This window comes from Fukomys damarensis, unplaced genomic scaffold, assembly GCF_012274545.1.
Source record: "Fukomys damarensis isolate Sample0158 unplaced genomic scaffold, DMR_v1.0_HiC HiC_scaffold_33, whole genome shotgun sequence".
NCBI classification, from domain to species: Eukaryota; Metazoa; Chordata; class Mammalia; order Rodentia; family Bathyergidae; genus Fukomys; species Fukomys damarensis.
In genome coordinates, this window is record NW_022900945.1 from 16,661,795 (window position 1) to 16,673,920 (window position 12,126).

Genomic DNA, 12,126 nt, shown 5'->3' on the forward strand with positions numbered 1-12,126 from the left:
TATATATATATATATATATATGAATGACACTATGGCTGGAAGTCACAGAAGAAAATAGATCCAACCCTGAAGAGTATTTTAAAAGGTCTAAAAGATGGTGACAGAAAAGTAAGACCAACTTTAATAGCGCATCTACACCTGAACTAGGCACTTAGTTAAACTAATAAATTTGCACTGCCTTTCATTTTCCCATTTATGAAAGGCCTCACCTCATTTGATCTACCATCTTGGATCATCAAGAATCTTTTCAGCCTCTTAACATTTGAAGGACTATTATCTTTCTCAGGTTTCTATCACATCTATATCAAGTATACACACACTTTTGCTTCTATTGTTGCATATTATAAGTTTTTGGGAGACAACAACTTGTAAAATTTTCCTCTTTCCACCAGCTAACAGTATTTTTCAAAATCTGACCCATTGATGAATATGTCTAATATTGTAAGGAGTTGGAAACTCAGGATTTGAAAGTAAAGATTATTATTTACATTACTATTTCCCTGTGTAATTCCAGTAGATTATTTAATCTCTCTGTGACTCTGTTTTCTTATCTGAAAAATGAGAATAATAGACACAATCTCAAAATATTATCGATATAATTCTGTATATACAATATTTAACACAGTCTTACTGAATAGTTATTTCTGCACTATTAAATCAATTTTTAAAAGAGTGGGTTAACAAAAGAGTGGGTAAAAATATCTAGAAGTTATCAGTGAGGAGATGGGCTGGCATATCTATTAAATGATAAAAATGACAAAACCTGAGAAAAATATGAATACACCTCCTAGAACAAAGAATCATGTGTCAGGGGCTTCATCAATTACTCATGGAAACAAAGCAAAGGAAAAGATATTAAAGTAACCAATTCTATGTTTATTTACTATGGATTTATAAAATCACATTAAATGAGAAAAATATCTTAGGAAAGATCTTTGGATCTTGAGGGTAGAGAGAAATCAAATCAGGAAATAATTAGCAAGATAATGCACATCAGTAGTGCATGCATTAGGAGTGTTTTCCAGTTCTGTTAGATTGGGACACGAATGAAGGAATTGCAAAGACAAAGTATATGCTGCAGGTGGTAGAGAGCTGTCTTCTTTGTCCATTTATGAATTAGCCAATACATTTAGAGGTATTTCAGAGTAAGTTTTAAGAATTAAAGCAACTGTGATAAATGACATTGAACTGGGCAAACAGCTAGGGTTTAATGTTCATCAGATCAGTTCTTGGAATCCCCCTGGGCTACAAAAGCCAGGCTGTAAGAAAGATTTTAGTGTTTGTTTTTTTTTTTGCTTTTTTTTTTTTTTTTTGTAACTAGGCTTTCAAAGGATACATAAGGCCAAAATGTGATTGAAATAAGTATCTGTCAACAGAATTCAGCACTGGAAATGTGTGAAGTTTGTAAGGATCACTGGAAAGGGTTATATCAGCATACTCGCTCACCAGCCTTTCACAATCTTGCATTTTGGTTTAAATTAAATGGAAGCCACACAATGGGAAATCAATATTTTGTTGTTCCAAAAACTGAATTCACCTTGGGGGCACAATATTCACGTAATTCTAGTGGGAGATTCTTTTGAAGGGGAGTTGAGAATGACTGGAAAAATGTTGAGCCCTATCAAAAAAGAATAACCTCTTAGAGCAGTGTTGTCTTTCTAAGAGAAAGTCAAAAAATTTGAAAAACAGAGGCCCTTATTGAAGCTGACACTATATGGTTTTAATTTACGTCTTAAGCCTGAGAGAATTCTTACCTTAAAGCCATAAATGCATAAAAGCATTATAACAATGAAATATTTTAAAGGTGTGTTCAGGATGCAGGTCAAAGTCTAGGGGTCACTCAACACCAGAGCTAGTACCTTCCACCATCCTGGTGTGTGTTACATATTCGGAGGTCCCACAATCATCACTGGAAGACAAAGGTACACAGTAGACAGAGTTTCAGCTTTTGAAGCAGTAATTGAGCTCAGGGTTACCATTTTCAAAAGGCTTAAAGAAATATCTTAAGGCATTTCATTGGCTATGTCCCTGACTCAGTGGTTCGTCTTTCCATTTATGTGACGAACTGACAGTTACTTCTATAGTCTAGACACCTTTACTGCTCTCATCAGATTATATCTAAAATCCCACACAGAAACCCATTAGTTTGAATCTTGTTTAAATTTAAATAATGTTCTTTAAAATGAAACATCTGCCAAAGAGCTTCGTGTTGGCGCAACTTGCCATTCATAATTGCCAATTCTGAGCGAGTGGTAAAGAAGTTAACTCTTCAAGGGCCTCTCTACTCAACCATGACTTCGTGGGGGTGGGTTTTTGAGTCTGATTACCAGGCTGGATAGCCAGAAAATCGTCAAATGTTATGATTTCCTTGGGAGTGTTGAGGTTATTCCGGGTCTAGCTAAAGACTGTTTACAAAGGTGAAACAAGCAACTTTGGAAGCTGATTCTTGTGATGAAGGAGACACGATGAAACTTCAGAAACACAAAGTGCAAGCATTGCTCACATTAGCATTTCACATCAGTTCACGCTGATTAAGATCTTTAAGAGTGAAAAGTTGTGAAAAGAAGTGAAATAGTTTCAAAATGGATAATATTTAGATCCAGTAATTTCCCTCTAAGCTTGGTGCCAGTTCCAGATCCATGGAAAATTTAGCATTGAAAACTTTGATCCGGGCCGGGGATTCAGCTCAGCAGTTCGGTGGCCTGCCTTGCAAGCGTAAGGACCCGAGTTCAATCCCCGGCTCAGAAAAAAAAAACAAAAACAAAACTTTGATCCTGAGTCCTTAAAACTCTTGATATTAGCTGTCAGTGTTATTCCTTGCATTCCACTGACTCCACCGGCAAAGCATATTGTGAGAAAAGACATATTTTGCTTTTAGGCCTGGTACCTGCCCCTCAGCGTTGCTTGGCCCTACCTTTGTCAGGGCTGAGTTCCACGGTGTCCTTGAGGAACATCTCCCCGCTGTAAGCCTTTTCTTGATGCTTTCATGGGTTTTCTGCTCCCTATGTTCTTTACTGGGCCTCCATCTAGGTCTTACCCGTGAGTTGTGGGTGGTAAGCAATAGCTTCTAAAGAGAGTGCAGGCCCTCTGCACAGTGCTTCATAGGAAGGCATGGCAGGCATGTCTTGAATTTTAAGGGTGGGTCTACAAAGTTTTTGAAGAAAAGCCTAATGAAACATCACACAGAAGATGGAAATTTATAATTTGATTTCAGTGGTAGAATGACAAGAACTATAACAGCATAACCACCGTGTTCATGTGATATGCCAGGTGCTATTGCAACAATTTTGCATGAGTTTTGCCATTTTAACCTTGGAGGTGAAGTGTTATCATCTCTCATTTCTTATAGATGATCTTGAAGTTTAGAGAGGAAATTTAATGCACCAACGTCATGTAGGTGGTGGAGTCAGGATTGCCTTTAGTAGGCACTCTCAGCCAGAACTCTATAACCTCCGAGGTTCCTAGCCAGAATATGGCCCTGACAGTGCTCTGAAATCCCACAACTAAATTAAGACCAAAAATCTTAAGCATCATATTCTCTCAATTATTATATAATCTTTAGTAAAAGCAAGAGAAAGCCATTTCACACTCAGGCTTTTAAAAATATACAAGAAGCTCATTTCAAGGCAAATGAAAGAGCAAACTTCACTCAGTATTTTACTGCTTGCCAGTAGTGTGTCAGGCACTGTGCTATGCCATGGAGAAAAAATGATGAGCAAAATAAATAATTTCATGAAAAATTTGTGGCACTTACAAAATTTAGTGAATGCATGTGAAAGACATGATAACAGGTATAGTAATTAAAAATGTGCTATATCTTTAAATATCAATGAGGATAAACTTCAAAAATGTAGTTTACAACAGGAAGAATATCATATTTCTATGAATGAAAATCTTATAGCGTGACATGGTATATTATTGCTGACACGGGGCATGCACGTACGTGCTTTAAGAGTGGATTTGAAGTAGTTAAATCAAACTCATGAGAGATTGATTACTTTAGGTCGGGTATAGAAGCAAGAAGACTAGAAACAAAGATCAAAATGGATTTCATATGGAAGAAAACACCAGAGGGAAATAAAATTGAATTTTAATTCTTAGTTGTGGATCAATTTGTTAGTTTTTAATAATAGTTATTTTTAGGTATCAACTTAACTAGTTTTAGGGATGCCAAGATAGCTAGTGAGTTGTTTTGGCTATGTCCATGAGGATATTTCTGGAGGAGACTGGCAAGAAGGAAGATTCACCCTCACGCAACATGTGTAGGCACCATCCACCAGGTTTAAAGCCTGGACAGAACAAAGGAAGAAGAAAGGTGAGATATCGCATATGTGTTCTTTCTCTCCTGTGCTAGGCATGTCCTTCCAATGCTGTTAGGAGTCATAGATCTAAACTCTCTGGCCTTTGGCTTCTAGGATTTATAACAGTTGCCTCTGTTAGTTATTCTCAGACTAAGAGTTGCACCATCAGCTGCCCTGGCTCTTTTATACTTGAACTTAGTGCTCTATTTCCCTGATTCTCCACCACTCAGCAGATCAGGAACGTTTCTGTCCCATAGTTACGTGGTCAATTTCTCTAATTAATCCCCTTTATCTCTCTATTGCTATGTGGGCTACTGGTTTCTTTCTGAAAACATTGACTAATAAAGTCTTCTCTTTTGTGTTGACTATATTTTTAATGAAATAAATTAGGAAAGTGTATAATGGAAATATTGAAAGGAAGGTTAGCAAAATCTCTGTAAAAAGAGGAATGCTTCAGTCAAGACTTCAAGGATAGTAATTTTCTGATCATAGATAAGGGAAATATCTTCCATATAAAAATGATATCACACTCCAAAGCCTGCAATGAGAAAGTTAATTTTTCTCTTTTAGAGAATTTATCTCTCCTTAGGTGTCTCTTAACCATCCAGTTTTAGCTCAGAAGTTGGCGGAATGAGAGAGAAAAAGCAGCAAGGACTTGTGGGTAGTTGACTTGAATTTGTACGGAAATATTTATTCAACACCGGTGGTCTAAGAGGTTGGAGAGTGTGTGACACACTCAGTACTGGACACAGGTTGAACATGGAGTTTCTCACCTGGATGGCATTGAAGCACAAATGGAATAAGAGAAAAGATTTGGGTTTCATTCCAGCAGATGTTAACACCAGGCTATTTTCCTTACTGTCAGATCAAAGCTGTCAATATCTTAAAGAAAACCTCTTTCCATACATAAGTATGCTTCTCTCAGTTGTCAGGCCAAGAGATGTGCATTTTAAAATAACATTTTCATTTTTTTATTCCTTTTCACCATACTCCCCGCAATGACCCACAAGTCATCAGATGGGATATAACACTACACTGGACCCTGACTCTGTTTGATGAAATATTGTAGGCACAGTGACAGCTATCTTGAATCACAGATGTGGATTTTGACCTTAAAACAGTTCCAAATTGTTTGGCCCACACTTTGGTGCCCAATTCACCGTGCTCTAATTGAAGTTTTTTCAGGCTGATTTATAGAACTTGAATTATCTGTGAACACTTCCTAAGATTCTGAGAGATGGTTTATAAAAAGGATTGGTATGCAAATGTTTTGTAAAATTACTGATTTGCAGAAAATTCTAGTTGCTATAGAGATGTCACCGAGACTTAAGAAATCAGATATAATAAGTTGAGATCATTTTCCAAAGGAACAAATTGTAAGTTCATTGAATACTGATCCCTGGTATAAGCCAGTACAGTTTCTTTTTGTTAAGATTCACCCTCATCCTTTTACATGGAATGTATGGAATAACTATCAAGGGAACTTTGCATGGGGGTCAAGGCCACATTCCCAGGAAGAAGCCAAATTTAATCTAAAAGCAAGGATTCATGTACTTCAAAACACCTCAACAACACACTCAAAAACATTTGAGAGGGGCCATGATTCCCAGCGTGTCTTAAAAGGCAGTGTGGAGTTTAAGACACAGCAAGCTCTTGAAAATCACGCTGTTGAGTAAAAGGCACATTGGAAGTTGAAAGCCAAAAAAAAAGTCTTAACTTGCCATTTCTGGACTTTTTGTCCACAGTGACTGAAAATGTGACAGAATGAAGTGTGCAAAGCATCTTCGTTTGGTAGTTGTTAATTTCTTTCCTGGAATAATTAAATATGTCAGCAGAAAATGTGTTGCTCTGAGTTCATTGCACTCTTAGTAGGAGGGCTAAAAAAATACACACACATATTGGGGTAATAAGACAATGAGATGTAAGATAAGTGTTATTATATTTTAAGCCCTATAAATATTCCACTAGGCTATTGTTTTTTACTATAATTGCAACTTTTCTCTGAATAAAACATTGAAATGTCATAGGTATATTGACTAACCACATCTATGCATCTGTTGAGGGTTGGCAGGGAAGAATGGTTCAACCAAAAAATGTGGAGCGACACTAGGGGGCTTCCATCCCTGCTACCTCCCTTGAACAGCTGTGTGACCTTACACAACTGCTTGACCACCAAAAACTTTAGTCTTTCATCTGTAAAACTGGAGTAATATTAGTAACGTCGCATCTTCATAGTGTTATGATGATTGAACTAGGGTAATTAGTATATGGATCTATTTAGAACAGTAAGTAGGTTGCAATGAACATGTTTGATTTATATTCATGTCCTGAATATCCCCTAGGTATTTGTATGTAAAAGCATATTAAAACATTGACATCATTATATTCTCAAGACCCTGGTGGTGTGGGTCATATAAAAAAGAAACAAGAGACTCAACACAGCTGGCACCAAGTCTCAGACCTGTGAATGAGGCCATTTTGGCCTTTCCTGGCCCTGGTTAAGCTTTCTAGATGACACTATATGATGCACTTAAGAACATGTATTCTTTTATAGCCACACCTCTCTCTCTCTGTCTCTGACCATAGCCGAAGTTGTTTGTTTCATACATTTTATTCATATTTTTTGATACTAGCACGTAAAATTATATGTATCATGGGCAACATGATGCTTTGAAGTCTAATCTATGTGATTAGACAGGGCCCATCTGGATAATCAAAACTAATCCATCTCTCCCCATCCCCCATATTTACTAGACAATTTGTATTTGCTTTCTATTGCTGACATAACAAAGTGCTATACCACAACCTTTAGCAGATCGATAACAAATTTTTTATCTTACATGGACAGAAGTCTGACACAGATCAGATTTTTCATTAAGGTCAGGACTCTGTTATTTTCTGGAGGTTGGTAGAAGACACCCACATGTCTTGATGTATGAAATCATTTTCCCCATCTTCAAAGCCATCAACATCCTGCCTCCCTGAACCGTTTCCTATAAGCACATAACCTATTCCTTAACCTCAGCTGGGAATTTTTTTGTAATTTAGTAGCTTTCTTCCCCACCCCACCCCTTGTACCAAGCATCAAACTCAGGGCCTTGTGCTTGCAAGGCAGGTGCAGCACCACTGAGCTAAATCCCCTGCCCAATTTTCTGTAATTTAAAGACTCATCTGATTAGATTAAGACCATTTGGGTAAACTAGGCTAATCTCCCCATTTCAATCTCTATATCCTTAAGAGCATCAAAAAGTCCTTTTTGCCAAGTGAGGTCATATCCTAAAGATTCCTGGGAATACAATGTGGACACTCGAAGGCCTATTATCCTGCCTAGCAGATATGTCTTTTCTATTTTGTGTGTTACTGTGTATTTTTTTCCTAATTGTTCATCAGGTACACAAATCAGGTTCCCTTTGCCCCAGCTGCCAATAGCAATTCCTTTTTGTCCTTTTAGCCTATGCTAACAAAATCCTTAAGTTTCTTTAGGCCTCTAGCACTCTCCCAGATCAATGCCAAATGATCTACACTATTTTTATAGTCATACTCCACTTCTACAGCCATTTTGTTTTGTTTTGTTTTGTTGTCGCTTTGTTTTTTGAGACAGGGTCTCACTATGTAGTCGAGACTGACCTGGAACTCACTATGTAGCCAAGGCTGGTCTCGAACTCACAGCGATCCTCCTGCCTCAGCCTACCAAGTGCTGGGATCACAGGCGTACGCCAACACGCCCAGCTTTCTACAGCCATTTTTTTGTTTCTACTATCCATGGTTTAGTTGCTTTAGATGATCTCAGTCATTTAGTTGCTCAAGATTTTTTTTCATTTGGAGCAGGCACCTGTTTAGTGTAGAGATATTTTAGTTGTCTAAATGAGGAGGTGTGCACTTGGCATCTGCTAGGTAGAAAATAAAGATGCTAGTACATCTGTGTCCTGCAGTGTCCAGAGACAAACAGTTCTGTACCTCAAAAGTCAACACTGCCGAGCCAAGACACCTTAGTCTAGAAGGTGGACAACTATTCTTTCTAAAGATCATTTAAGAATCCTTAACAAATTCATTTACTATAATACAAGTTAAACTGATATGAATTATTACTGCAGTAACAATGAACACATTTGAATAGAAACAATTAACAAGACATATCTGTAGGAAGATACCGACAGTCTACTCTGGAAATTCAATTTGCCTACAGTAATTCCTAAGAATGTATCTACTTCCATGAAAGTATCATTTTCAGAATAAACCCAAAACAGTTTTTTAAAAACCTTCATGTTAAGAGTTAAAACTATATTATTTGTGCATAGATATTAATGAATATGGTAAGATTCCAGAATCAGATATGTATGTAGTCAGGGCATAGTATAAGAAAAAAGGTAGGGCCGGGGATTTAGCTCAGTGGTTCTGCACCTGCCTCACAAGCGCAAGATCCTGAGTTTGATCACTGGTGAAAAAAAAAAAAGTATATTAAAAATATGAGGAAAGAAAATATTTTTTGATAAATTATATTGGCTATTCCTTTAAGACAAAGTCAACAACTCTATACACACACTATCAACAAAATGGGTTTAAGTGCTCAACTAAAGAAAATGACAAAAAGATTTAAAGGATACACAGAACACTTTAACATTTTGAAACCTAGAAGCTATATAAGGCAAATACTTGCTACTTTGTTTAATTAACTACTATTGCAAAACTGTATAAAGTGAAAACAGTCAGAATGAGAAAAGAAAACAGGAAAGTCCAGAAAAAATACTTGCCAAATCTGTAACAAATAACAAATTAAAGATAATCAACTGCATGATGGCTAACCATGGTATCATCTTGAATGGATTAGGAAAAGCCAAGCAAATCAATCAAGCACAGTTCTGGTTGTTCGTATGAATGATTGACTGGGACCCAGCAAACTGTGGGGAGAAGGCCCATTCCAGTTCTGGGTGACACCAACCCATAGGCTTCTATCCTGGATGGAAGGAAAGGGAAAGAAGAGAGGTGCACCCATTTTGAAGAGCGCTGGTCTCGCTGCACAGGTGTACCCTCTGCTACCATTACCTTTGGACATCAGTCTCCAGATTTGCAGTCTGTTCAGCCTTCAAATGTAGACTCATACCCTTAACTCCACTCTGAACCACAAACTTCTGACCTCGGTCTTGTGTAGCTTCCTGGGTCCCTTCTGTTCTGTGGCTTCCATCTTGGTAGTAGCAAAAACTGTATGCTCTGATTCTTCCGTGGGGAGGCTGCCACGGACTCTTCTCTCTGCTCTTTAAACCAATTGAACAAATCCCCTCGTGCAAAATCGTACATATACTTTCTATTGATTCGCCTCTGCAGGGATTCTTAAGTAGTACACATTGTACCTTACAAATTGTCACACAAAATGTCAAATGTGAGAAAAGCATACAAATCTTTAATAAAGTTTAAAAGTGGGTCAACATTTATACCTGTTAATAAAATAAAAAACAGAAAAACATCTTAATTGAAACGTGTCAGATTAGCAACGATCAATAAGCATCCCATTTGGAGAAAGGGGTGGGCAGTGGATACTCTCTATTAATGGTAGCAAGAATAGACATTGCCACAGTATTTTTCATAGCAATTATGAAATGTTGGAATAGCCATATTCCTGCATTTGGCCAAGAGATTTCCCAAAGCCATGTAACAGAGCATTGTGCAAACTTGAATGCAGACTATTGTAAGTATACAAGAAAGCACACTTGCAACTAAATTATTTTCTGTGACTCATAAATGCCAGGTATAACTTTTGTGTCCAATAATTTGCAAATAGTTATATCCATTAAAATAAATTGATCTAATATTACACTTTATAGCAATAAATTTGGATGGACCTATATGTGACAAAGGCCTATGCTTCTGACACATTGTTGAATGAAAAACTGAAGAATTATTTATTTACTTATTTTATTATTTATTTATTATTTTATTACTATTAGTATTAGAGACATACTATTAGTGAAATTGGTATGTTTTGCATTGCTTTCAGTAATTTACATGTGTTGACTTTGTTTAATCCTTCCAACAACACAGGTGATAAGTATTGTTATTATCCTTATTTTGCTGAAGAGGATAGCAAAGACAAAGCATTTAAATAAGTTGATAGAATCACATCCAACTGATATTGGAACTGGAAATGAATCTGGGTAATGAGACAAAGTACAGGCTTTTAATCACTATAGTGTTCATTCATTAACATAACAAATATGCTATTTAACATACTGGTTATTAAATATATTCAACAGATATGTTAAGCATTTTCCTACATGCTGAGAATACAGTGGTAAATACACCATACACAAAATTCTTCCCAGATCTTGCAGGTAGCTGGGCACATAAAAAAAGAGCAAGATCTAACATGTCCCTTAGAAGATGATAAACACTAAGAAGGCAAGGAAATCTTGGGTCAGAGATGGGCAAAAGACCTCTCTCTCTACCTCTGTCTCTCTGTTTCTCTCTTTGAGGATTCAGATATTATTAGGATAGTTAGGAAAGGTCTTAGAAAGAAAATTTTTGGACAAGACTCAAAGGAGGTGAGGAATTAAGAAATCTCTGTCTCTCTCTGTAAATAAATATGAAATATATATGAAATAAAAAACACAGAGCTTAAATATGGCAGTATAAACTAATGGAATGACAAAACAAAATTTAAAATTATATATTTGGCATTAATGACAGATATGAATTTCAATACATAAAATATTCTGGAAAGAGGTTGATTCCTAGGTATTTCAATTTTTTAGATGCTATTGTGAAAGGAATTTTTTGCCCTATTTCTCTCTAGTAAGTCTGTTTTTTGTATACAGGAAAGCTACTGATTTACTTTGCTGAATTTGGTTATTAAGTCTAGAAGACTTTTGGTGGAGTTCTTGGGATCTTCTATATAGAGTACCATATCATCTGCAAATAATAACAATTTGACTTCTTCATTTCCGATCTTTATTGCTTTTATTTCTTACTCTTGTCTAATTGTTGTGGCTAATGTTTCTAAAACTATATTCAACAGGATTGGTGATAGTGGACATCCTTGTCTTGTTCCTGATTTTAATGTGAAGGATTTCAGGTTTTGATCATTTAATATGATATTGCCTGTTGCTTTTTCATAGATGGCTTTTATCAAATTGAGGTAGAGACTGTCTATTCCAACTTTCTGGAGGGTTTTTGTCATAAGTGCATGTTGAATTTTGTCAAATGCTTTTTCTGCATCTATTGAGTTGATCGTATGGTTTTTGTCCTTGGCTCTATTAATGTATTTATTACATTTATTCATTTGCATATGTTGAACCATCCCTGTATCCCTGGGATGAGTCCCACTTAGATTGTAAATGTAGAAGGAAGCAGAATTTGGCAATCGTGTGAGTGTGTGGGAACATGGTAAATAAAGGGAGACTCCCACACTTTTTAACATGCTTTTGTTTAGTTTTAATTTAGAAATGTTTGTGTATATCTTTGATATATAAAGTAAAATTATATTGTTGATGGAAAAAATTTGGAAAATATAAAAGCTAATTGTAAGTGAACCAACATAAGCATTGTACCAATTGTATAACACATTTGAACACATTCAATTGCTTACAGAAATGGTGAAAGTCTTCTTCAATACATTCTATAAGACGTCCATACAGAAAAACTAAGTTTATTCACAAGTAAAAAGATACAGACACATTGCTGCATGTTTTGGAGAAAGGCTTGAAATGAGCATCGAAAAAGCCTGCATTTCTTTGAAGAGATTCATGGTTTGCCTTCAGAGGAAATATAGTGTTTTCTCCAGATCATATATTAAACTCTCAGTTTAATAATTCACCCTGACATAAGCTCCTGT